General features: G+C 38.3%; 1 non-coding gene across 1 annotated transcript; it reads left to right on the forward strand.

Moving 5' to 3' along the window:
• The first annotated feature begins 23,250 nt into the window (after positions 1-23,250).
• LOC124986063 (U5 spliceosomal RNA) lies at positions 23,251-23,367 on the forward strand. Its single transcript, XR_007108965.1, has one exon. It is a non-coding gene; the product is annotated as a U5 spliceosomal RNA (small nuclear RNA).
• Positions 23,368-23,642: the final 275 nt, after the last annotated feature.

Below are 23,642 nucleotides of genomic sequence, written 5' to 3' on the forward strand. Positions count from 1 at the left end.
GCCTGTGGGGAACACTTTTCTGAAAATAAAGCCCACATGACATCCAAGGGGACCTTTAAGAAGTTCTGAGGCTGTGTGACTAAAGTTAACAAAAATTTATTGTATGTCTCAGAATAGTTAGAAGAGAGGATTTGGAATGCTTTTGCCACGCAAATGATAAATGTTTGATCATTGCACATTGCCTACATGTACCCAAACATTGCATTGTACCCCTATGAATATGTACAATAACTATGTCATATAAAAATCTAAATATAGAAAACTAAATCTAAACAATGTTTGACCTTTTTTTTTTTTTTTTTTTTCTTGTGATCTAAGGGCAGGATTTGAAATCTGATGTAAGTTACAGAGGAAGAATAAATAGAATTTAAGTGTACCACATAATGTTCTTAATTAAATAGAAGTCAGCAGATTGGTTAATAGGAATGGAGAAAAGGGGAACCAGTTCTGTTGGCCATTCCTAAAATCTCTCAGCAGATGCCAAGGCTGCTCATCCTCAGAACACACTTTGAGTGACAAGGATTTCCACACCTGGACTCACAATGGAGCTCCCCAGTGACTCGGATACTCTGCAGGATTTCAGAACCAAGATCTACTGAAAACCTTGATGGAGATCATGCAAGAATCAGAGGAATCAGGACATTACTGAAGCTTCTTCAAACATTTTCCTTTCCCCCAGCAGCATATGGGAAAAACTATTGCAGATGTTTGTATAAAATACATAAGACAGCCATCAGAAATTTAGGATAGGCACTAGGATGTTTTTAATAAACCTTCCCATGTCTGTTTTAAAGATGTTAAGTCTTCAAGTGAACGAAAGAGGATGGAGGGATTGGGATTGAATCTGGAGGCGCATTAACACTTTGGTAACTTCGTGAATCATACTTTTATTTATGGCCAAACAGGAATTTCATATAATTACAAAATTTAGGTACATGTTAGGTACTGCTAGATCTAAAGACCCAATTTTTCAGTCTCTTTATCTTCTGTTTCCTTTTACATATGTGGCCAATAACTTCCTGGTATTTAAGAAGCTATGAACAGGGTGTGTGTGTGTGTGTGTGTGTGTGTGTGTGTGTGTGAAGGTTTTGTGTACATGTGTGCCTGTGCCTGTGTGTGTTTAGTCAGAGAAGCCTCACTTCACTAGGAAACCAGGGCCAAAAAATGCTGACAGCCCATGTGTATGCCTTGTAATATATTCAGGAGGTGACAATATGGTGCTGTTGAGGCAACTACCCACTTCCAGCTTTACCAGACTCTTCTCTCATTGTTGTAGACTCTCTGGCCTCTTCAGGATTCAACAGGATCCCATTTCTGCTGTACCCAATTTTGCCTCCTCTAGTAGCATGTAATTAGATATGAATACAAATCATGGCTATTGTTAGAATTCAAATGGGTTCTAATGAGAATTAATATTTTCTATTTGTGGAAGTACTGATTTGGGTAGATAATAAGGCAAAAATTCAAAATTAGACATGAGCCACTTATTTCTCAAGCTGAAAGAGAGGTATTATATTCATTTTATAGCAATTAGAATTTTGTGATCCAGATATCAGAGTGTTATGTTATAAATGATTTCAAACCCCCCAACCAAACCTTATCCTCCATAATAACAAATGAATATGCGATTGAGTTAGTCAAATGCACCTTAATGTTTTAGGTCTTATCTCATTAACAATTATCCAGGAAAACTTTATGTTAAGCAAACACATGACTGTACTATATATATATTATATATATATACATATATATATAATATATATATAATGTACTATATATATTAGAATTCTTTTGGTGGCAAGTGATGAACTCAACTTACAGTGATTTAGGCAAAAGAAAATTTCATATAATTACAAAATTTAGGTACATGTTAGGTACTGCTAGATCTAAAGACCCAATTTTTCAGTCTCTTTATCTTCTTCTGTTTCCTTTAAGTATTTTTTTTATTCACTCTAGCAGAAAACCTTTTTTCCAATCAAGTAAGGTGTTTCAAAACACTTGAACTTACAGACTTTAGAATTTGAGATCCTGGAAAAAAATCCTTGGGAATTTTCAGCATGGCTTCCGCCCCATCTCCAAGTCATCATTATGGCCACAGGACTGGAGCCCTCTCATTGGCCCACCTTGGGTCAGATGCCCATCACTGGGACTAAAGTGTGGTCAGCATCATCCTTACACTGACCACCCTGAATATAAGGAGGACAAGGACAGGAAGAGAAGTATCTGGAAGGAGCTCTGGCAAGTTTAATAGGAAGGTTGTAAAAGAAATAAAGGAATCTCAAATGGACATGTTCATGTGTGTAAGCACAGTAGAGTTCATGGGTATTCATAGATAGTGGACTTCAGACTAGCTCTCAAGGCTGTACTGACCTATAGCAGAAAATACAGTCAGCTGACTGCTGTGTCTTAGGGGCTTTAACAAGCAGGAAAAGATGTTCTATTAGGTGCAAGAACAGTTCATAATGATGTGTGATCCTTAATCTAAAATTAATCCCTATTGTCTTTAAGGAATGATTATGAGTGTATATTTTGTCAGGAGCTCAGCTGAGCTGGAAAGAGCTGAGCCATCAGGTGTCAGAGTAGCCCACTAAAGCAACAAACCAAAACAAAAGTAACAGTGACACCTTTAATCACTTGCTGTAATGGTGAACGCCAGAGGCTTCAACTGGAGAAAGTATTGGCTCTTCTCTATTCCATTTTCTCCCATGGAATAGCATGCTGTCATGTTTCAAGTGAGTCAGTCCAGATGTGGGATCATCTCACTGTTGAGTGAGTCTTGAACAAAACCCTCTGCAACTTAATAAACCATCTATAAAAATGATCAGACTCATATTGAATCTGGGGATTGGAAGGAGGGAGAGGAAGGGGAAGGCTAGTAGTAGTAAAGACCTGGGTACTGAGTAGCATGGGGAAAGTCTCTTCAAGGTTTCCTGAGGAGGAAACCTCCCAAAGGAGGCACCTGGGCTACAAATGCACCTCTGTGAACCATCCCCCAGCCCCCAGGGTTCAAAGCACCTACAGATTTTATTTTACCCAAGCTTTTCTACTTGTATTTCATCATCCCCAAGTACCTATCCCACATAAGACTGAACTTCTGTGACAAGAACCTGGTAATTTCTAAGGTGATGCAATTTTCCACATTTTCTCAGACTTTGATGGACAGAAAATTCTGAGGTTCTGTTTGTTTGTTTTTGTTTTTGTGGTACTGGATCTGGGGCCTCTTACATGCTAGGCAAGCATATACTCTACCAATGAGTTATGGCCCTGGCCCCAGAAATTTCTTTGGGAGACAAATTTTTTCTCCCTTTGTCTTCTACCCACAAGTCTTAGAACCATGATAGTTCATCATTCACTAGGCAGGTCTTCAAACATTTGAACCTTAAAGATCTCCCCAAACTACCTTCAACACAAAATTATTCCTGTTTTAGAACATATTTTTTTACCCATAATCAGGGGAAGTAGAATTCTAAAACAACAGATTTAAAAAAAAATGATCTTACATCTAGGTCAGCATCCCCAAATCCCACTTGTCAAAAAGTGGAAACTGGACACAGGAAGAAGTTAAAGATAGGTCTAAGGAGATGGTGATGCCATTAACTAAGCTTTGAAAATAGATTTAAATTCAGAAGGGGGCACTAATGAGAGTCAAGAGGAAGGCAGTAGTTTCTAAAGAGTTTAGAAAAAGGTGAATTGGAAAGTAAATATTGTTCCCAGGGTGGAGTATGCCATGATGAGTAGACAAATCTTTTCTGTGGAGCAAATTCATCCCTGGAAAGAAGGCTGCTGCATTGAAATTACCAACAATTAGCAAATATGAAGAAGCTTCATGTACTACCCACTTTTTCTCTGATTATATATTTTGTTAAGCAATGTTCTGATTATTTAATTTATGTTTTTATGATTCAAGTAGCATTTACTCATATTAGGGAACTTTAAAAATAGGAAAAAAGTGTAAGGAAGAAATTAAAACCATATATAAGCATACAGCTCTAATAAAATGAGTGTATATTTTGAGTATTTTAATGATGTATTTATAGTATTTGCTTTATATATAGATATAGATAGATATACATATGTATAATATATAATTATTCTTAAAATAACATCTTAGTGACTACAAATATTCCTTTTTGGATATTTAGATAATTCCAATGTGTTATTATAGACAACATTCTATGGATATTCACGTCACAATATTTGTCTGCTTTTCTGTTTCTTTAGATTCTCCAAAGTGGAATTATTTGATCAAAGGACATTGATATTTTTTAACTCTGTATTACATATTGTGAAATTGCTTTTCAGAACTGTACCAATTTAATTATCAATAGAAGTCATTAAAAATGCCAGTTCTCGAGAATATGACTCAGTGGTACAATGCTTGCCTGGCATGATCCTCAGCACACACGAAATTTTTAAAAAAAATTTTTTTAAATGGCAGTTTTCCAAGGTCCTTGCTAAAAAAAGGAAATTTCTGATTTTTTAAACTTAGCAATTCAAAGAAAAGATTTGATGGTGTTGTTTTTAATTTTCACTTTCTTGCTTGCTAGAGAGCTTGAAAATTGCTCATATGGGTATTAGTCATTTGTATTTCTTTTACTTCAAATTATGTTCATGCCTTATGCTCATTTTTCTATCTAGCTCTTGGTATCATACATAATGCTTTATTTCATAGCATTTATATATTAAAAATATTAATCCTTTGCCTACCACATTAACCGCCAGTACATTTCTTTCTTGCTGTTCATCATTAACTTCTTTTTCATTCTTTTATACCAGATTTTTGAAATTTTATATAGATATTCCATCATTTTTTTCTTTATGGTTTTACGTTTGGAAAAAATCAATTTCTTCTTTTCATGGCACATGTTTCCTACTATTTCTTCTGATTATGTTCATATTTTAACACATCTCAATTTGTCTACAGCTTCTTTTAGAATGTGTTGTAAGGTGATGACCACTGTTTTTCTTTAGCACCAATTTTGTAGATCATTTACTAAAAATATCCTTTCCACATTGTGTGGTTATGGGATGGAATGGAATGGAACAGAATGGAGTGGAATGGAAAGGGATGTCACCAGGAGAGCAAAACCACATGACAAGAAAATCTACAATAAAATTCGGGAGAGGAGATATTCACATGAGCCCCATACACAAGTGGGTTGGCATGAATTATGTACTGTTAACAAATTTGCTTGATAGCAACAACTTCATGGGGTGAAAACATTGGGAAACTGCAGGGACATTTGATAGAGCAAGAGCTAAAGCCCTCAGCATGGCTAACAGTTCTCACCATAAAGTGCAGCTCTGAGAACAGAAAATCTTGTGTATCCCTTTGTAACCTCCAATTTATGGGTGAATGGTAGAGTGAATTGTACTGCCATAAACTATTAAAACTAACAACTTACAGCTCCCCCTGCAGGACAAATGTGTGCATGAGGATAAACTGCTGGGTATAAAATTCTAATTGGGCAAGATGGAGACAAGGGCAAAAGAAAGAACATAACCTAGATTTGGTTTCCTAGGAAAACAAAGCCTGAAACAAGGACTGTGGACAGATGGCTATTTGGGATGGGATCCAGGGAGTAAGAGAGTGGCCCTGCTGAAAAGAATAAGGAAAAGTCAAGGATGAGTACTTAACTATTTGGCCACACCCATGGGAAGCTTGGTTAAATGGCCATCAGAACTTACTAGGGAATTTGCTGAGATTTTCTTTGTGGCCTCTGATTTGATTAATTCTCAGGCATGTTTTGTGTGCACTCTTCAGAGCTATTTGGAGCAGTAATTCATTTCTCAAAAATCTCCTGTAGATGTGTTACTATAAGCATCTTTAGCAACTGCCACCACAGGATTATTTGATCAGATTTATTTTTTGCCTTGCAGGTTAGTTGAGAATATTGGAAACTGGTGCCAGAGTAGATTTGTTTTGGTTGCTGGGAGTGGACTGGGAATGGGTGAGGATGGGATGTTGGAAGTAGAGGTTGCTAGATAACAATCTCAGTCTCTGACATTTAAAGCAAGCAGAGGATAATAACAATCCAATCAAAATAATTTAAAAGATTTACATGTATATACATCTATATGTATATAGAGATATATGTTTAGTTATGTATTAATTTAAAAATTAATAGCAAATGCTCCCACTATTGATTTTTCAAATATATTTTGTTGGTTATTTTACTTGAAACATTAGAGAGTGAAACAGAGAGATGTCCATCACCAAAAAATAATAGCCTGAAAATACCGTTTATTAGTTTTCCAGCAATGTCAGCACTAAGAAGGATTTACCCTGACCTCAATATTGCATATGACAGATATATGTGTAAATTTAAAATGTAATTATTATTCTGGCTTACAAAATTATCATGCTTGAATGTAGATATTGTGAACAAGTTTTCACATTTGTGATCACCCCTCGGGCATGAATCCTTGGGTCCTGGATACCATTAGCAATGTTCCCACCCTTACTACTGTGGAGAACATCATGTCCAGGGAGCCACCTGCTTACCTGCTTTTTACCTTTGTCTCTTTCTTGTGTTGTAGAAACCCCAAAATTTAAGGTGGTATGATCACAAATGTCATTTAAAAATTTAATGAGCAAATATAGCAGTCATAAAATTCTGTTTCAATAGGAAGTGCAAACTTTCCACATAGTAATTTAATTTTTACTGCTTTCAGTACAGTCTCTTTATTTTTCCTCAATTCAGCTGAACCTAGAATTGGCTTTTGTTATGAGAGTTCAAGGAATGTAACTGAGAGTAGCACTTTTCCAAACTTATTCATGAAAGGCTCCTTTCAGAATCTTCCATATTTCAAGTGAGTCAGGGTCCATTGGTTGGATGTGTTTTCACAGGTAACTCTCACTTGCCTGTCCTGCTTAGATCTTGAGCATCAAAGTGAGGCACCTGTTCTCTTATGGAGCATATCCAAGGAGGTAATGCAAGCACTAACTTTGAGCAAGAAGGTAAGTGACTTGGGGGCCAAGACTTAGGTAGATGGCTTGGCTCAATCTTTTTCTAAAGGAGAATTTAGAGTTTTGCACAACAACCTGAATAGTACTTGGGTCTTAAAAATGAAGATCATAAAGAAAAACTTTGAGAGATGGCTTAGGAAGCAGATATATGTAGCAAAGACTTCATTGCCTATACAACAATGACGACCTGTATTGGTTCCCTTAATAACATATAGCACTGAATTATTCTGGGCTTCCAGCTCCTTGGGCCTCCATAACTGTGGCCTCATAGTTCCTCAAGTCTGTCTCCCACCTATGAAGAGGAAATCTTCCCTGTGACTGACCAGATTTCCTAACCACTCTGCAGATTGGATGTGGTAACAGAAACATTTCTTAGGGAGGCCACCAAGATTCTTGATGAACTAAAAAATCAAGAAGTGAAATCTCTCTCTCAACCCCATACCCGAGATTCAGCTGCAAGGTAGAAAAAATGAAAAAACTGGACTCTAAGGCATGAGTTGCCTCTTAAACAGGTGTAGTTGGTGATTTTGCCAAGGCAGAAAACATTGAGCTAGCATTTGGGAAGATGCCCAATAATAACAATAGCAACACGAAGGATGATAATAACAGCTACCATTTATTAAACATGTACCACATGTTAAGAGTTTAGAAATATCACTTCCAATCTTCAACAAAAAACACTTTAATTTCCACTAATACTTTGGAGAGATGGAAAGAAAATCAAGAGGTTAAACAAAAACTCCAAAATCATTTTACTGATGTGGATGATAAACCAGGTCTGTCTGGAAAGAAAGCTAAAGTTTTTAACAACTTCTGTATTCTGACTAAATACTAAATACTAGCCTCCAACGACTGAGTTAATATTGGGTGCCAGATACAATACACACATTGTCATTAATTTGGCAAAGCAAGATTACTATCATCCCCATTTTACGGATGGTGAGACAAAGGCTCAGGAAAGATTAATAATTTTCCAAAGATCACATAATTAGTAATCTGGAAAATTGGACTCAACTCCAGGACTATATTCTCTAAGTCCTTTCTTTTTCACATTAAGCAACAGCGATTTCCAGGGCAAGCGTAGCCTTGTAGGTGAAGAAATATGCTTGATAAGGAGAGTTTTTCTGATCTTCTGGATAGAGCTAGGACTTAAGCTCAACTTTATTTTTCCAAGAAAATTTATACAAAAGAAAGGGGAAAAAAGAATACAGCTTATGTCCTTGGAAATGGAATGCTTCTGAGCTTAATGTATCTCTCACTAATGCAGAATTCATCAGCCAAGACAGATGGCTGGCCTGGTGGAGGTAGAGGAGTGCAAGGAATTCTGAAAGCCAGTATCTTCAAGGCCTGGAAAGTCAATTCTAGGAGTCCAATTTCACGGCAGGTGGAAGGAACATTTGGAAGAGTCATGGAGAAGGCAACTCACCTTAAGAACAGTGTGGAGCTGTGTGGTTTCAGGATGTTGGTGCACATTTTGTATTCCTGACATGACTCCATTGAATTTTAATGAAACTCTAGGGCAGAACTTGGGTTGGATTTATGGTCTGCATGCTGCTTAAACAGGTATGGTCACTAGGTAATTGACTGCCATGTTGGAAGCTTGATTTCTCCCCCAGAAGGTACCCAGTTCTACCTAGGATTATACAATGGAAAAGAGATTAAAAATAGAAGTATGGATCTACCATACAAAGCTATCCCACTTCTGGGTATTTATACAAAGCTAATAAAGTCAGTCTATCAGAGATACCTGCACTCCATGGTTGCAATGCAGCATTTTTCATAATAGCTAACATGTGGATTCCATCTAGGTGCCCATTGATAGATGAATAGATAAAGAAAATGTGACATATTATTCAGCAATAAAAAAAGAGAGTGAAATCCTGTTATTTGTGGCAAAATGGATGGAACTGGAGGACATTATGTTAAGTGAAATAAGCTAGACACAGAAAGACAAATACTATATGTTCTTTTTCCTATGTGAAAGCTGATCTCAAAGTGGAAGAGAATGAAATAGCAATTCCAAGAGACTAGGAACGGTGGGGTGAGGGGAGATGGAGGTTGGATAACAGGAACCAAGGAGGAATAATCTCCAGTGTTCCACAGCACAGTGGGGTGACTATAGTTCACAAGAGACTATTATATATTTTAAGAAGAAGTAGATAAAGACTCTAAATATAAATAAATGATAATTATCCTGACTTGATCAGTACTTGATCAGTGTACTGACTGTGAACAGTATTGAAATATCATTTTGTACCCCATGAATATACACAATTATTATGTGTTGAAAATAAAAATAAATTTTCATTAAAAAGAAGTAGAAGTAGTCTCAGGACAAAGAGAGGGTAAGAAAGACCCCTGAAAATTGAGGGAACTCTGTGAGAGGAAGATATTTCATGATTGCCTCTTTTTTAGTGAGCACCCACAGGGCTTATACCCTGTGGCTGCTGGGACTCCCCTTTCATCACTTACTGTTCAGCAAGGGGACAAACAGGGGACCAGAGATCACTATTACTCAGCTTGTCACTTGGAAGTTAATTAAGAAGTCAAGAGAGTGTGATTTTGTGGCAGTTCTAGGATTTCGAGGGCACAAGGGAGCAGACTGTGGTCAAAGTTCAGGATAGGAGCATCCAAGAGGTGAAGTCAGGTGATGGGGCCATGATGAGGTTTGGAGTCTTTGACCTGGTGTGCTTTTTAGATGCTCTTTGTGATAGCGGCATTTGAGTAGGGAAAGAGATGTCTAGGCATCTTGTTCAAGTACCGTGAACAATAGAGATTGCAGACCCATGTCAGGGAGATTTGAGACAGACTAGTCCTCTTAGTTTGGAGCACACAACTGTCATGTGAAAAAAGTGTGTAGTGAGACAGACACTGGAATAAAGCCACTTTTTAAATATAGTGCTATTGGCATCAGATCTGCCATTTTGCTGCTGCTAGTATTCCGCACCCTCAACACCATTTTACAACCCAGATTGTTAGCCCATGAACTTCCTAGTCAGTCACTGGTCCAATTGTTATTAGTCCGCAAAATTCCACTACTTAAGAATAACTCCACCGCCATTCTCTTTCTCTCTCTCTCTCTCTCTCTCTCTCTCTCTCTCTCTCTCTATCTATCTATCTCTCATTTTCTCTCTCTCTCTCTCTCTCACCCTGCAAGCAGACACTCTGCCTGTCTGCTTAATAAAATCTCTTGCATGAGTTCCTGCATCCAGAGTGGTTTCTGGGTGCTTTCATTGGTGCCATGACTTGAATGGGCTCTTCTACTACCACTTAGGCAAGTGGAATCCCATCTGTCACCCCAGACCCTGAGACGCTGGTGTCATCTTACATTCGCCTGGATGCTCTCCTCCACATCCACCACTGGCTTCAGATTGGGGAGTGTTCCCCTAGGTCGACTTAAACACTCCTCTGCTGACCTGAGAAGCAACTGGCGATTGTCCAGTGCCCTCAAGGCAGTTGAGGAGTGGGGGTTACCCCAGTCATGACTTTCACAGTTACGGCTGGCCCCCTTAGTTGATCTTATCTGATGGGTAGGTCCCCAATCTTTATGGTGGATATTCTCTCTCAGGGTTGAGGCTCTTTTTTGCTTTCTCTCTCTCAAAAATCCTGACGTCAGGTCCTCAACTCTCTTGGCTTTTGCCCAGCACACACTGATGGTTGGGCAATGACCCCCTTCACTATGCTGCCTTCTCATCTCCAGCTAACTACTCTGTGACCTCAGGACACCTTGGACACTGACTCGGCTGTTTATCAGTCTCCACCATGGAATCTGGGTCCTCCATTCTGGGAGATTCACCCCTGGGGTGTCTACTAGACAATCTTAAACTCCTTTACCTGACCCCTGGCCTAAAACCAAAGAAACTTATCCTTTAGATAATCAATCCAAAATGGCCATGTAATGGCATACAACTTCTGAGTGAGCAGGCAGATGGAAAGGGATTTCTTATCTTCAAGCTTTCTCTTTCTTGTGCACTAAACCTGCTCTTTGCTCTTCCTGCAAACCTGGATACCTCCTTTTGGCTTCTTCTCCCCCTATTAATTCCTCCTCCTCCTCTGACTTTGACTCAGCTAACAAACCTTTACCATACCGGTCCCCTGGGGCAGAGGCCCCTCCAGCCCCTGCTCCTCCATCTCCTTTGCCCCATTCTGTTTCTGCTTCTATTCCCTTGCCCAGTTCACCCAGTCCTGCCATGAGGTCCCACACACATATTCTAGCCCCCAATGGGAGGTGACTGGTGTTGGGGAGTAACCCTAACCATCCCAACAGCCAGTGGTATGTTGCTGTAAGGAGTGTGATATAGCAGCCCCATTCCTCAAAAGTAGTGGGAAATAATGTTTCATAATTTTCTGCATCCAAACCTGACCTGATTAAAACCAGGAAAAAGGTTTAAAAGCCCTAGGTAATTTCCCCTGTCTAGCCTTGCTGAAGCCTACATTGGAATGTAGACTGCAGCAGGCTCAACAAGGGACCAACTTGAGACTGAAGACAAAAAAGTGTCCATTTTAAACTTCTCTTGGGCTGTAACACAGATCTCTCTCTCTCTCCCTCTCTCTCCCTATAACTCCCTCTCTCTCCCTATCACTCCCTCTCTCTGCCTTTCTCTTTCTCACTCTCTCATGCTATAATTAATGGCCATTATCATTTTTTCTTCTAGGACTCTTATTTAGTTTTGTTTTTCTTAAATACTATATTTTTTGAGCTCACAATTTTGATCCTACATACCTAGGTTAATCATTTTTTGATCAGTTCTATTTTTATTCAACTCCAGAGTTATTTTTGAACATCTGTTACATTGCAATGGAGATTCACCTATTAAAAAACTACAAGGCCTTTGTTTTTGTGTTATGTGTATATCGTGTCATCTATGTATATGCATCCAAATATGTACATGATAATCAAAATTGACACAAATAATGAGCACTCATAAAAGTAAAATTTAAAAAAATGGATCCAGATACCTTTAATTCATGTGATTTTAAAAGGATCAATTTAAAATTGGGTAATCAAATGAAGGTAAAATGTCTTTAAAATTACCTCGCAAATCTCTAGGTAGTCAAATTAATAAAATGTTGATATCCATGAAATGTCTAATATCAATTGTTTCTAGGATTTTTCTTCCACAGGAAAGAGATAGCAGATACTATTTGATACACTTGTCTGATATCTTGGTTTTTACAATAAAATCAGTAGATTTAACATGTATGGGATTGCTCAAATGTGTTTGTTAGAGATATCTGATTAATTTACAAAGTTAAAATGCTAACTGTTAAATAACATCGAGTATTGTTAAGTCCTTAAATTTCATGGGGTAACATACTTAAACATTATTGGTGTTTTCATAGATTGATAAAAGGGGTTTAAAATTGCTTTCTGTCATCACTAAAGACAAGGTTACTAAGACTTAAGTCCTAACAGATACCATTCTATATACAAAGGAATCCAAAAGTTTCAACTGTGTTTCAAATAGAGTACTAAATAAGTTCAGAAATTTCATAAGAGTTCAGAATGTGAACAAAAGGGGTCAACAGAGAGGAAAGAGAAAATAAAAGGTTCTAGGTATAGAAATATATTTAGTGGAAGGGAGAAAGAAATATTTCTGGGTAAGAAAGTGCTTGTGTGATGAAATACATGAGGGCCTAAATAATTGCTAAGAAAATCTGTGTGTAAGTAAAGGACATTTTTCAACAAGTTTGTATGTAACTAAGTTGGTTATATTTATGTGAGATAATCAGTTAAAGCTATTTAAGGTTTTTCTCTAAGGTCAAATATTAATGTAGTGTTAAAAAACAAGGCTTAATCCATATGTTAAACTGACAAGGATTTCTTAAAAACACTAATTTACTCTTAACATTGTGTCTGTTAAGTTTTATTCTTTAGAGCAATTAGTCTTAAAAATTAGGGTTTGTACAATTATGGTTAAACAACTGTTAGAGTATTATGCTACATTACAGTCTAAATTTTCCTTTAAAAGTTAAATCTGGTCAATATAAAAACATCAGTATTCAAACTACATGTGTTTGTATATTCCAGGTATACAAGTCTTTAAAGCAGAAAATTTAAAAGAATATTTTTATCAAACTGCTGTTCTCCAAATTAAACTTATCTGTAATGGTAATTATAAACTTATAAGAATAGTGAACTTTATTAGGAATTTATTTAGATCATTTAATGTTCTGTAACTGGACCTGAACCTTGTTACCTTCTACACTGAGATAAAAATGTAAATGTATTTCTAAAAGATAATGAGAGCCTGATCTGTTTAAATGTTTATATCAAGAAACAGGAAAGCATTTTGCCACTTTGCCACACAAAAGGAAAGTTAAAAGTTCTCTCAGTCTTTCTTTGATTCTTGTTTAGATATAATGTTACATTGTGTTAACTAATGTTCATATACACTCAGGAAACAATATATTTAAACTTCTTAAAATGACATTTAAGAAAGAGGCAAAGTTCAGCTTCAGAACTAGAACACTTTACCTAAGATTTGTGAAGAGCCCCGCCTTACCTGAGATAAGGCTCTACCTCCCACCCTGCTGCATGTCAGAATGGCTCCAAGATAAGCCAGACTTTAGCTTATTTAAAGTTATATTCAAAAGATTGTTTTTTGTTGTAAAATTACTGTTTCTCAAATGGGGGATATAATAGATAGCTCAGTCAAAATTCAAGATAGCTATTATATAAACTAAATGTTTTACTGCTGTTAATTCCATTTTGTATTTTCCTTGTAAACTCTATAACTGTTGACTGATTAATGTTTTGCAGAAGTACTACTTCAAGAACAAGCAACCTAAATTAATTTGAAATAATAAGCCATCACCTATAGGACAGATAATATAGAACCCAATTAAATAAAAGGGGGTAAATGACTGTAAAGTAATAATCATTAGAGTTAAAGCCCAGTACTATTACTGGGCTGCAGTCTTTTACTGAGACTGTTTTGCTGGATGTTTAAGATAAAGTTTAAGATCAAGATTAACACAAAAGGGTCAAGAAAATCAGTATTTGGCTGTTGTCCTCTGAGTCAGCCTGAACTCAGGGAATGGGAGAGCTTCTCTAAGAAACTTTGCAACTCTGGGCCACACGAACCTCCCACTCAGAGAGATTGATGAGACCACTAAAGGATGAAAAGCCAATCAGTGCACCTGCTGCAAAAAGGAGGGTCTTTGAAAAAGGGAGACATCCCTGATGCTTCCAAAGGAAGCCACCTCATCAAGGAGAGCCTACCTAGCAAATGGCACTAAAGGAGCTAAGAAACTGCTCTCAAGTTCTCCATGAGTAACCCCTGTGGGAACTCAGCTGACCCTTAACAGCAGATAGGAACAAGGTCAATTTGACCAACTTGGTCTTGAACACTTAGCAAAACCAGTAATAACCAAAATACAGTCATAACTAGGTTTAAAAGGAAAGACAATAGTTCCTTTATTGGAACTTAAGAACTACACTTGTGTTAGCCCCAAGAATAAGATTGAAGGCTACAAAAGAGAGTCTTAGGCAGAAGTGCCTGATAACTATTTTTTTTTATTATTTTATTGTAAACAAATGGGATACATGTTGTTTCTCTGTTTGTACATGGTGTAAAGGCATACCATTTGTGTAATCATAAATTTACATAGAGTAATGCTGTTTGATTCATTTTGTTATTTTTTTCCCTTCCCCCCACCCCTCCCACCCCTCTTTTCCCTCTATACAGTCCTTCCTTCCTCCATTCTTGCCCCACTCCCTAACCCTAACTCTAACCCTAACACTAACCCCTCCCACTCCCCATTATGTGTCATCATCCACTTATTAGCGATATCATTCATCCTTTGTTTTTTTGAGATTGCCTTATCTCACTTAGCATGATATTCTCCAAGTTCATCCATTTGCCTGCAAATGCCATAATTTTATCATTCTTTATGGCTGAGTAATATTCCATTGTATATATATACCACAGTTTCTTTATCCATTCATCAATTGAAGGACATCTAGGTTGGTTCCACAATCTGGCTATTGTGAACTGAGCAGCTATGAACATTGATGTGGCTGTATCTCTGTAATATGCTGATTTTAAGTCCTTTGGGTATAGGCCAAGGAGTGGGATAGCTGGGTCAAATAGTGCTTCCATTCCAAGTTTTCTAAGGAGTCTCCACACTGCTTTCCAGAGTGGCTGCACTAATTTGCAGCCCCACCAGCAATGTATGAGTGTACCTTTCTCCCCACATCCTCGCCAACACCTGTTGTTGCTTGTATTCTTGATAATCACCATTCTAATTGGGGTGAGATGGAATCTTAGGGTGGTTTTGATTTGCATTTATCTTATTACTAGAGATGTTGAACATTTTTCCATATGTTTGTTGATTGCTTGTAGATCTTCTTCTGTGAAGTGTCTATTCATTTCCTTAGCCCATTTGTCGATTGGATTATTTGCATTCTTGGTGTAGAGTTTTTTGAGTTCTTTACAGATTCTGGAGATTAGTGCTCTATCTGAAGTATGATTGGCAAAGATTTTCTCCCACTCTGTAGGCTCTTTCTTTGCATTGCTGATAGTTTCCTTTGCTGCGAGAAAGCTTTTTAGTTTGAATCTATCCCAGTTGTTGTTGATTCTTGTTTTTATTTCTTGTGCTATGGGAGTCCTGTTGAGGAAGTCTGGTCCTAAGCCGACATGTTGAAGCTCTGGACCTACTTTTTCTTCTCTAAGATGCACGGTCTCTGGTCTGATTCCGAGGTCCTTGATCCATTTTGAGTTTATTTTCGTGCATGGTGAGAGATATGGGTTTAGTTTCATTCTGTTGCATATGGATTTCCAATTCTCCCAGCACCATTTGTTGAAGAGGCTATCTTTTCTCCATTGCATATTTTTGGCCCCTTTGTCTAGTATGAGAAAATTGTATTTATTTGGGTTTGTGTCTGTGTCCTCTATTCTATACCATTGATCCACCTTTCTATTTTGGTACCAATACCATGCCGTTTTTGTTAGTATTGCTTTGTAGTAGAGTTGAAGATCTGGTATTGCGATACCCCCTGCTTCACTCTTTCTACTGAGGATTGCTTTAGATATTCTGGTTTTTTTATTCTTCCAGATGAATTTCATAATTTCTTGCTCTATTTCTGTAAGGTACATCATTGGGATTTTAATTGGAATTGCATTGAATCTGTATAGCACTTTTGGTAGTATGGCCATTTTGACAATATTAATTCTGCCTATCCAAGAACATGGGAGATCTTTCCATCTTCTGAGGTTTTCTTTAATTTATTTCTTTAGTGTTCTGTAGTTCTCACTGTAGAGGTCTTTCACCTCTTTTGTGAGATTGATTCCCAAGTATTTTATTTTTTTCGATGCTATTGTGAATGGGGTAGTTTTCCTAACTTCTCTTTCTGAAGATTCATCACTTATGTATAAAAATGCCTTAGATTTATGTGCATTGATCTTATATCCCGCTACTTTACTGAATTCACTTATGAGATCTAAAAGTTTTCTGGTGGATATATAATCATATCATCAGCAAACAGGGATAGTTTGAGTTCTTCTTTTCCTATTCGTATCCCTTTAATTTCTTTGGTCTGTCTAATTGCTCTGGCTAAAGTTTCAAGGACAATATTGAAAAGAAGTGGTGAAAGAGGGCATCCCTGCCTTGTTCCAGATTTTATGGGGAATGCTTTCAGTTTTTCACCATTTAGAATGATATTAGCCATGGGCTTAGCATAGATGGCCTTTACAATGTTAAGGAATGTTCCCACTATCCCTGTTTTTTCTACTGTTTTGAGCATGAAGGGGTGCTGTATTTTATCAAATGCTTTTTCTGCATCTATTGAAATAATCATGTGATTCTTGACTTTAAGTCTGTTGATATGGTGAATTACATTTATTGATTTCCTGATGTTGAACCAACCTTGCATCCCTGGGATGAAACCCACTTGATCATGGTGCACTATCTTTTTAATATGTTTTTGTATGCGATTTGCTAAAATTTTGTTGAGAATTTTTGTGTCGATGTTCATTAAGGATATTGGTCTGAAATTTTCTTTCCTCGATGTGTCTCTGTCTGGTTTAGGTATCAGGGTGATATTGGCTTCATAGAACGAGTTTGGGAGGGTTCCCTCCTCTTCTATTTTATGGAATACTTTGAGGCCTGATAACTATTAAGAGAAACTGCCAGAGTCGGAAATTTTTGGTCATTTTAAGGTCTACAGATCTTCCTAAACAGGACCATGCCTGCTAAATTACCTACAGAAGTTCCTACAAGATCAGATACACAAGTTCACCAACCAATTTGGTCAATCAACCGCTTCTCCTTCAAGACTACCAGCTCCTGACATCCAAAGCTGAGACACGCAATTCACTATTGACATCCCCAGCTCCAAAAACTCTGCTCCCATCTAAGGCCCTCCCTAATTCCTCCTTTTTTTTTTTTTTCCCCCACAGGAATGAGACTCTTCGCCCCTAACCAGCAGGAAGAAGCTATAGAAGAAAGACCATTGTCCCACCCCCCCCATATCTATAAAACAAAAAGGGAGGAATATTGGCATCACATCTGCCATTTTGCTGCCACCAGTATTCTGCTCCCCCCACGTCATTTTACAACCCAGATTGTTAGCCTGTGAACTTCTAGTCAGTCATTGGTCCAGATTGTTATTAGCCTGCTAAATTCCACTACTTAAGAACAGCTCCACCGCCTTTCTCTCTCTCTCTCTCTCTCTCTCTCTCTCTCTCTCTCTTTTTCTCTCTCTCCCTCTTTCTCTCTCACCCTGCGGGCAGGCACTCTGCCTCTCCGCTTAATAAAATCTCTTGGGTGAGTTCCCGCGTCCAGAGTGGTTTCTGGGTGCTTTCAAGGGCAAGTGACAAAGATGGTTAAAGATTTGTAGATGATGGTGTGTGTGTGTGTGTGTGTGTGTGTGTGTGTGTGTGTGTGTGAGAGAGAGAGAGAGAGAGAGAGAGAGAGAGAGAGAGAGAGATGGGGAGCTGTAACCTAGAATAATGACACATGGATTTGGTCTAATCAGGTCAGTTGGGAATGTGGAAAGTGTCCTAGTTTTGTAAAATCACAAGTCAGTTTTTCTAGTGACTTCCCTTCTCACTCTTACTGCGCCAATCATTGAGTCACAGTTGACTGTTGGCTAAACATCCTCACTTCATTTCTTCCAGGTTTGCTTCATTGCTTGGTATCTATGTCATACCAATTGGATTATCTGGCCATTAAATACAAACAAATATGTAATGCTATTGTCTAAGTTTCTACTGCTCTAACAAAATACCTGAGACCTGATACTTTATAAAGAATATAAACTTTGTTTATCTCACAGTTCCAGAGACTGAGAAATCTAAGAGCCAGGTGCAGGCATCTGTCAGCACCTGGTGAGGGCCTGCTTGTGGCATCACAGCATGGTGGAAGGGATCACTAGGTGAGACAGAACAGATGTGTTAGCTCAGATCTCTCTTCCTTTACTCATTAAGCCACTAATGCTATATGATCCCACCTCCAGATATGATTAACATGAATTTGAGGATGAAGTTTCTAACACATGAATTTTCTGGAACACATTCAAACAGTAGCAGTCATAGACACTAGAAGTCATCTCTTTGAGTCCTCTTATTTGGGGAAACTGAGGCTGATCAAAATTTGATGAAGCCAGTAGAAACTAGACTAGAACTCAAGGCTTCTGACTCCCTATCTTGTGCCCCTCTCAGTGTCCATTTTTACTCTTTTCTGGTAACTAGAGTTGACTTTTTCCACGTTTATTGGTCACTTATATTTGCTTGTTTGTGAATTTGCCAGTCATTGCTTTTACCCTCTTTCCTGTTGAGTGAGGTCTTAGTTACTAACAGCAGAGTGGTGGTCAAAGCTTAGAAAAGTGAAGGTCTTTCCCCAGGCTGTTGAGTGACTGAGCTGGCACCCAGCCTTGATTTTCTTTAATTCAAGAGCCAGTGCTTCCAGCTACTGTTTTCACATCTGTAGTCTCAGGACATCCCTATAAGAAGGAATATTCACCCAAAAGCTAAAAAATAAACAATAAAAAAAAAATGCACGTAGCACCTGTTTTACTAATTACCTCTTCATTGCATCTTAGATATAATAGCATCTCCCCCATGGGTCCTTGGATGTTGCTAAGGCTTCTCATTGTGCAAAATCTTCTAACTTTACATATTTCTCTGTATACTAAGTTATTTGCTTTTTGAGGGTGTTCTGTGGTCAACAAAGGCCTCCCAATGGGACTTGCTATTCTTGTATTTACTTAAATTCCTTTAGGAAAAAACCTTGCTCTCAGAAAAGAGATGAGAAGAAAAATGTAACTTTCTAAATGTGGTATTTTGGTCAGGCTGTAGGCTTGGTCATGGTGGCAGAGATCCAAAATATCAGCAAGGGAAACAAATAGAAATTTTTTTTTTTTTGTCTTTCATGTCATAAGATGGGTAGGGTAGCTTCATGGCATTGGTGACAGGAACCCATTCTGCATTTTGTTTCCTTGCTCTTGGGGCTGACTTCATCCAGGGTTCAAAATATCTTAAGCCTTCCCTGCAAGTGGGCAGGAGAAAAAGCTTGCTTTCTTTCTTTCTTTCTTTCTTTCTTTCTTTCTTTCTTCCTTCCTTCCTTCCTTCCTTCCTTCCTTCCTTCCTTCCTTCCTTCCTTCCTTCCTTTTTTTAATGGAACCAACTAGAAGAGGCTCATTCTACCTCTACTTACTTTCCATTTGCCAGAACTTTCCTATATAACTAAACCATGCCACAAGGAAGCTAGGAAATGTTGCCTTTATTTTGGGGAACCATTCATTCATTTAAAATTGAGAGAGAAGAGAGGATGGTTGCTGGGGGAAAGCTAGCAATCTCTGGCACAGGAGGACTTCACCAGACAATGGAAAACTGTTCATTCAATGTAAGCAACTAACTGTGAGAACTAGGCTCCAACTTTGGCTCTGCCTCTTGAAAACTGGGCCTCTCACACATGTTTTCTAGCCCACTAATGGAGATAATAAATGGGAACCAATGTTTATAAAATGTCCGTTAGAGTATCTGATACCTGATCCACAAGGAAGATTTTCTTTCTTCTCCGTGTTCTGCAAAGCATGAAACTAGAAATTCTGTTGGAAGGTTGTGTGCATAGCTAGCAGAGAGCTTAGAGCCCAAACTCACTCATGGGAATTTCATCTTCTGTATGGACATACACACGGGGAGGCAGCCGCCAGCGAGCTTAAGATGAATGATTCTGAGGGCTTCTCTTTGAGCATTCAGAACTCACAGAGATTAAAAATAAAAGCCATAAGGCAGCAGGATGGACGGCACAACCACAGCCTGGTAATCAAGTGAGAAACATGTTATCTTCTAACATACTTGGGTGGAATCAGAAAATCCCATTAGCTGGGGTCCAATCAGGAATATGCCCATATAAAAGACATCCACCCAGAAGATTAAAAATAAATAAATGAAGCACTGAGGATTTTCTAACCATGAAAATAGATTTAAAGGCCATTTGTCACCTCCCATGTGCTTCACGAAGGTACTTACAGTCCCATGGGTAAAGCTACTCTCCCTCTTGGGCACCCAGCAGGCCCCCGCCGCTGCTAGGAAGGGAGGTCCAGGTCTCCAGTAGCTGACTCCTTCTGCTCTCATTCAGGGAGGGATTTGGGGGGTTCCTACAGTCAGGGGCTTTGTAAATATTGCCACTGGACAAATATCTAAAGAAGGCTTTTCCACCCCAGAAAGCGCTTTTGTGTACTTTCTTCTGGAAAGCCCCTCATCCTTCTGACTTGCTCAAAGACACATAAAGCCAATGTCACCAAAAAGCTGTACTTGAAAGCATGCATGTGCGTGTCAGAGAGGGCACCTGTGTTTGAGGGTGTTGTTTGTGTGTTCATGCTTCCTTTGAAATCCAAATGCAGTAAACCACGGTGGGTTTCCCAGGCAGAAACCTTGATATTTGGACTTTTTATCTTAGTCCTTGACAAATACTGCATGATCATATATATATTTCATATTTGAATATGAAATCAAGACTGGCTGAAGCAATCACATTTAGCCTATAGAAATCTTAAAGTCATGCCTGATTTTTTTAATACAGCCTTTTAAATTGTAAACATGTTTGCACACTATTTCAAAGCCAAAAGAATATGTTGGAAAGAGCAGCATTTTATTCAAATTTCAGCTCCTCTACTTTCTAGTTTTCTGAATTTGGAAAAATAATGTAACTTTCATGTGTCGTAGTCCCTCATTGGAGACCTGCAACCAGAACAAAGTTCTGTTAAAAAGGTTTGTTTTCCTTTTTTGATTACTGATGTAGAATGATACTTAGCCCTTAGAAATAGCTGTTAAATGAATTAATCAACAGGAATAGTTATTTTGTCTCATGGAATTGTTATGAAGATTAAATAAAACAGTATTTGCAAAGCACTTAGCCCTGATCCTGAACCTTGGTGCTTGTTTAATGTTGGCCATTATTATAGTGCTATACTGATTAAAAATATGACTTTAATATAGTTTTATATCTAATTTCCCAGGAATTATGAGTATTTATTGCCCTTGGGACGACATCATCAGAATCTCTTCTCACTTCCTGTCTGTGACATCTGTACAGGAAAGCATTCCATCAGCATTTCACCAAAATCACTCTTGTCAAGGTGATCAATGATCGAACTGCCAAGTTGCTAAAACAATGGCACATTCTCAGTTGGTCCTTGTCTCACATGCTCTACCTACACCATTGATGCAGTTGGTCATCTTTCTAAAATTCTTTCCACACTTGGTGTCCAGGTTGCCCACACTTTCTTCAATTTTCTTTTACCTCACTGGTGACTCCTTTTTAGTTTCCTTCATTTATTCCTGTTCTTTCTAACTTTTCCTTCTCCTCCCCCTCCCCCTTCTCCTCCCTCACCTCCCCCTCCTCCCCCTCCTCCTTCTTCTTCTTTTTGATAATACAAATTGAACCCAGGGGCATTTTGCCTCTGAGCTACATCCCCAGTCCTTTTTACTTCTTATTTTGAGACAGGATTTCATTATATTGCTGAAGGAATCACAAAGTTGCTGAGGCTGACCTCGAACTTGCTATCCTCCTGCCTCAGACTCCTGAGTTGCTGGGATGCCTTGCTTCTTTCCAATTTCTTAAGTTGACTGTCCCAGGTCCCAGTCCTTAGAGTTGTATATTTTCTCCCTGCATTGGTTAGGGCTCTGACAGTAAACATCTAGGTAATTTGAGCAGAGTTTAATAATGGGAATTTTTATAAAATGTAAGCATGATTTAGGAACATTAACAACTGATAATTCAGTACAGATGGTGGAGTGACATCATAGCAAATCCATTGCTAGTTGAAAATACATTTAATCCACCTAATCCACAGAACATCCTAGCTTAGCAGCACAGCACACATAGAGTGCTGGTGTTTCCTTAGTGATCACCTGGCTGACTGGGAGCTGTGGCTTGCTGCTGTTCTCCAGTGTCAGAGAGGACGATCTTGTGTATTACCAGGTCAGCAGAAGATCGAAACTCAAAATTGGAAGTATGGTTTCTACTGAATATGTATTGCTTTTGCACCATTTAAAATAAAAAAAAATAACAAATTAAACTGTCTTACATCAAGAACCACCTGTATTCTGGAGTTAGAAACAATGGGACACCTGAAGGGACTTGAGGCAGGAGTGGTTAATGGAACCCAGAAAGGAAAGTGGGATGAAAGAACTGATTGGTGGGAGCTGCAGCTTTAGATAGAGGACAGATCGAGCACATAGCTCAGCAGGGAGGAACCCAGGGAAATCAACAGCCCCACATTCTCTCCTTGCTCCTGTTGGTCTCTTGTTTAACCCACTGGTTGAACCCCAAATTAAGTTAGAAATCTCATTGATAGAGTCCAAATGAGCCAGTCTCCTGGAGGTACAAAGGAGGATGGAGAAGTGGAAATAGGGGGACAAAGAGAAGATAGTAAGGGTACCATATAGGTAAACTCCAGTTGTAAGACTTTAAATATTCTCTATGTGCTAGAAACTATAAATTCTTCTAGAAATCTACTTGACAGCTCAGCTTGGATGTCTAATGGATATTTCTGAGCAAGCATGTATAAAACAAAACTCTCAACTGGCCCTTCTTCACACCTGCAACACCCACATCTTTCTTCATCTCAGTTGATGTCAAATCCATCCTTTCAATTGCTCAGGCTAATGTCATCCTTGATCTATCTCTTTCTCTCACATTCCACAGAGTGAAATTTTACTGGCTCCACTTTCAAAGTATATTTAGAATCTATGTAATTTCATGATTTTCACAGAATTTTATTTGAACTTTTAATGAAGCATTCATCTAGTCATTCAGCAGACTTTTAAGTATTCTGGTTTCTCTCTAGATCATATAAATTGTTCACCTTTTCCTAAAGGTTTCTGTGGAGAGGAATAATAGAATTTTAACATGGCTTCTTACACCAAGCACTGAGCAGGTGCTGATGAGATATGATGACTACATGTCTCTCCCTTAGTGGAACTTACAGTCAAGTGGGGGAAGCATGTAATGGTCACATTTCCAAGATAATTTCTAGCCACATTTCACATGAATAGACATTCCTTCAATTTTGAAGTTTTGGAACATTCCACTGAGTTGAGTGCTAGTTGTATGGTGCCTGTGGAGATTTGGTAGATGATCAATTGGATACAGGGCTAGTTAGAGAAAAGGCCATGCCATTGGCTTCTGATGTTTGGCCTCTGTTTTCCTTTAAGCCCTC

This window comes from Sciurus carolinensis, chromosome 5 (assembly GCF_902686445.1).
Source record: "Sciurus carolinensis chromosome 5, mSciCar1.2, whole genome shotgun sequence".
NCBI classification, from domain to species: Eukaryota; Metazoa; Chordata; class Mammalia; order Rodentia; family Sciuridae; genus Sciurus; species Sciurus carolinensis.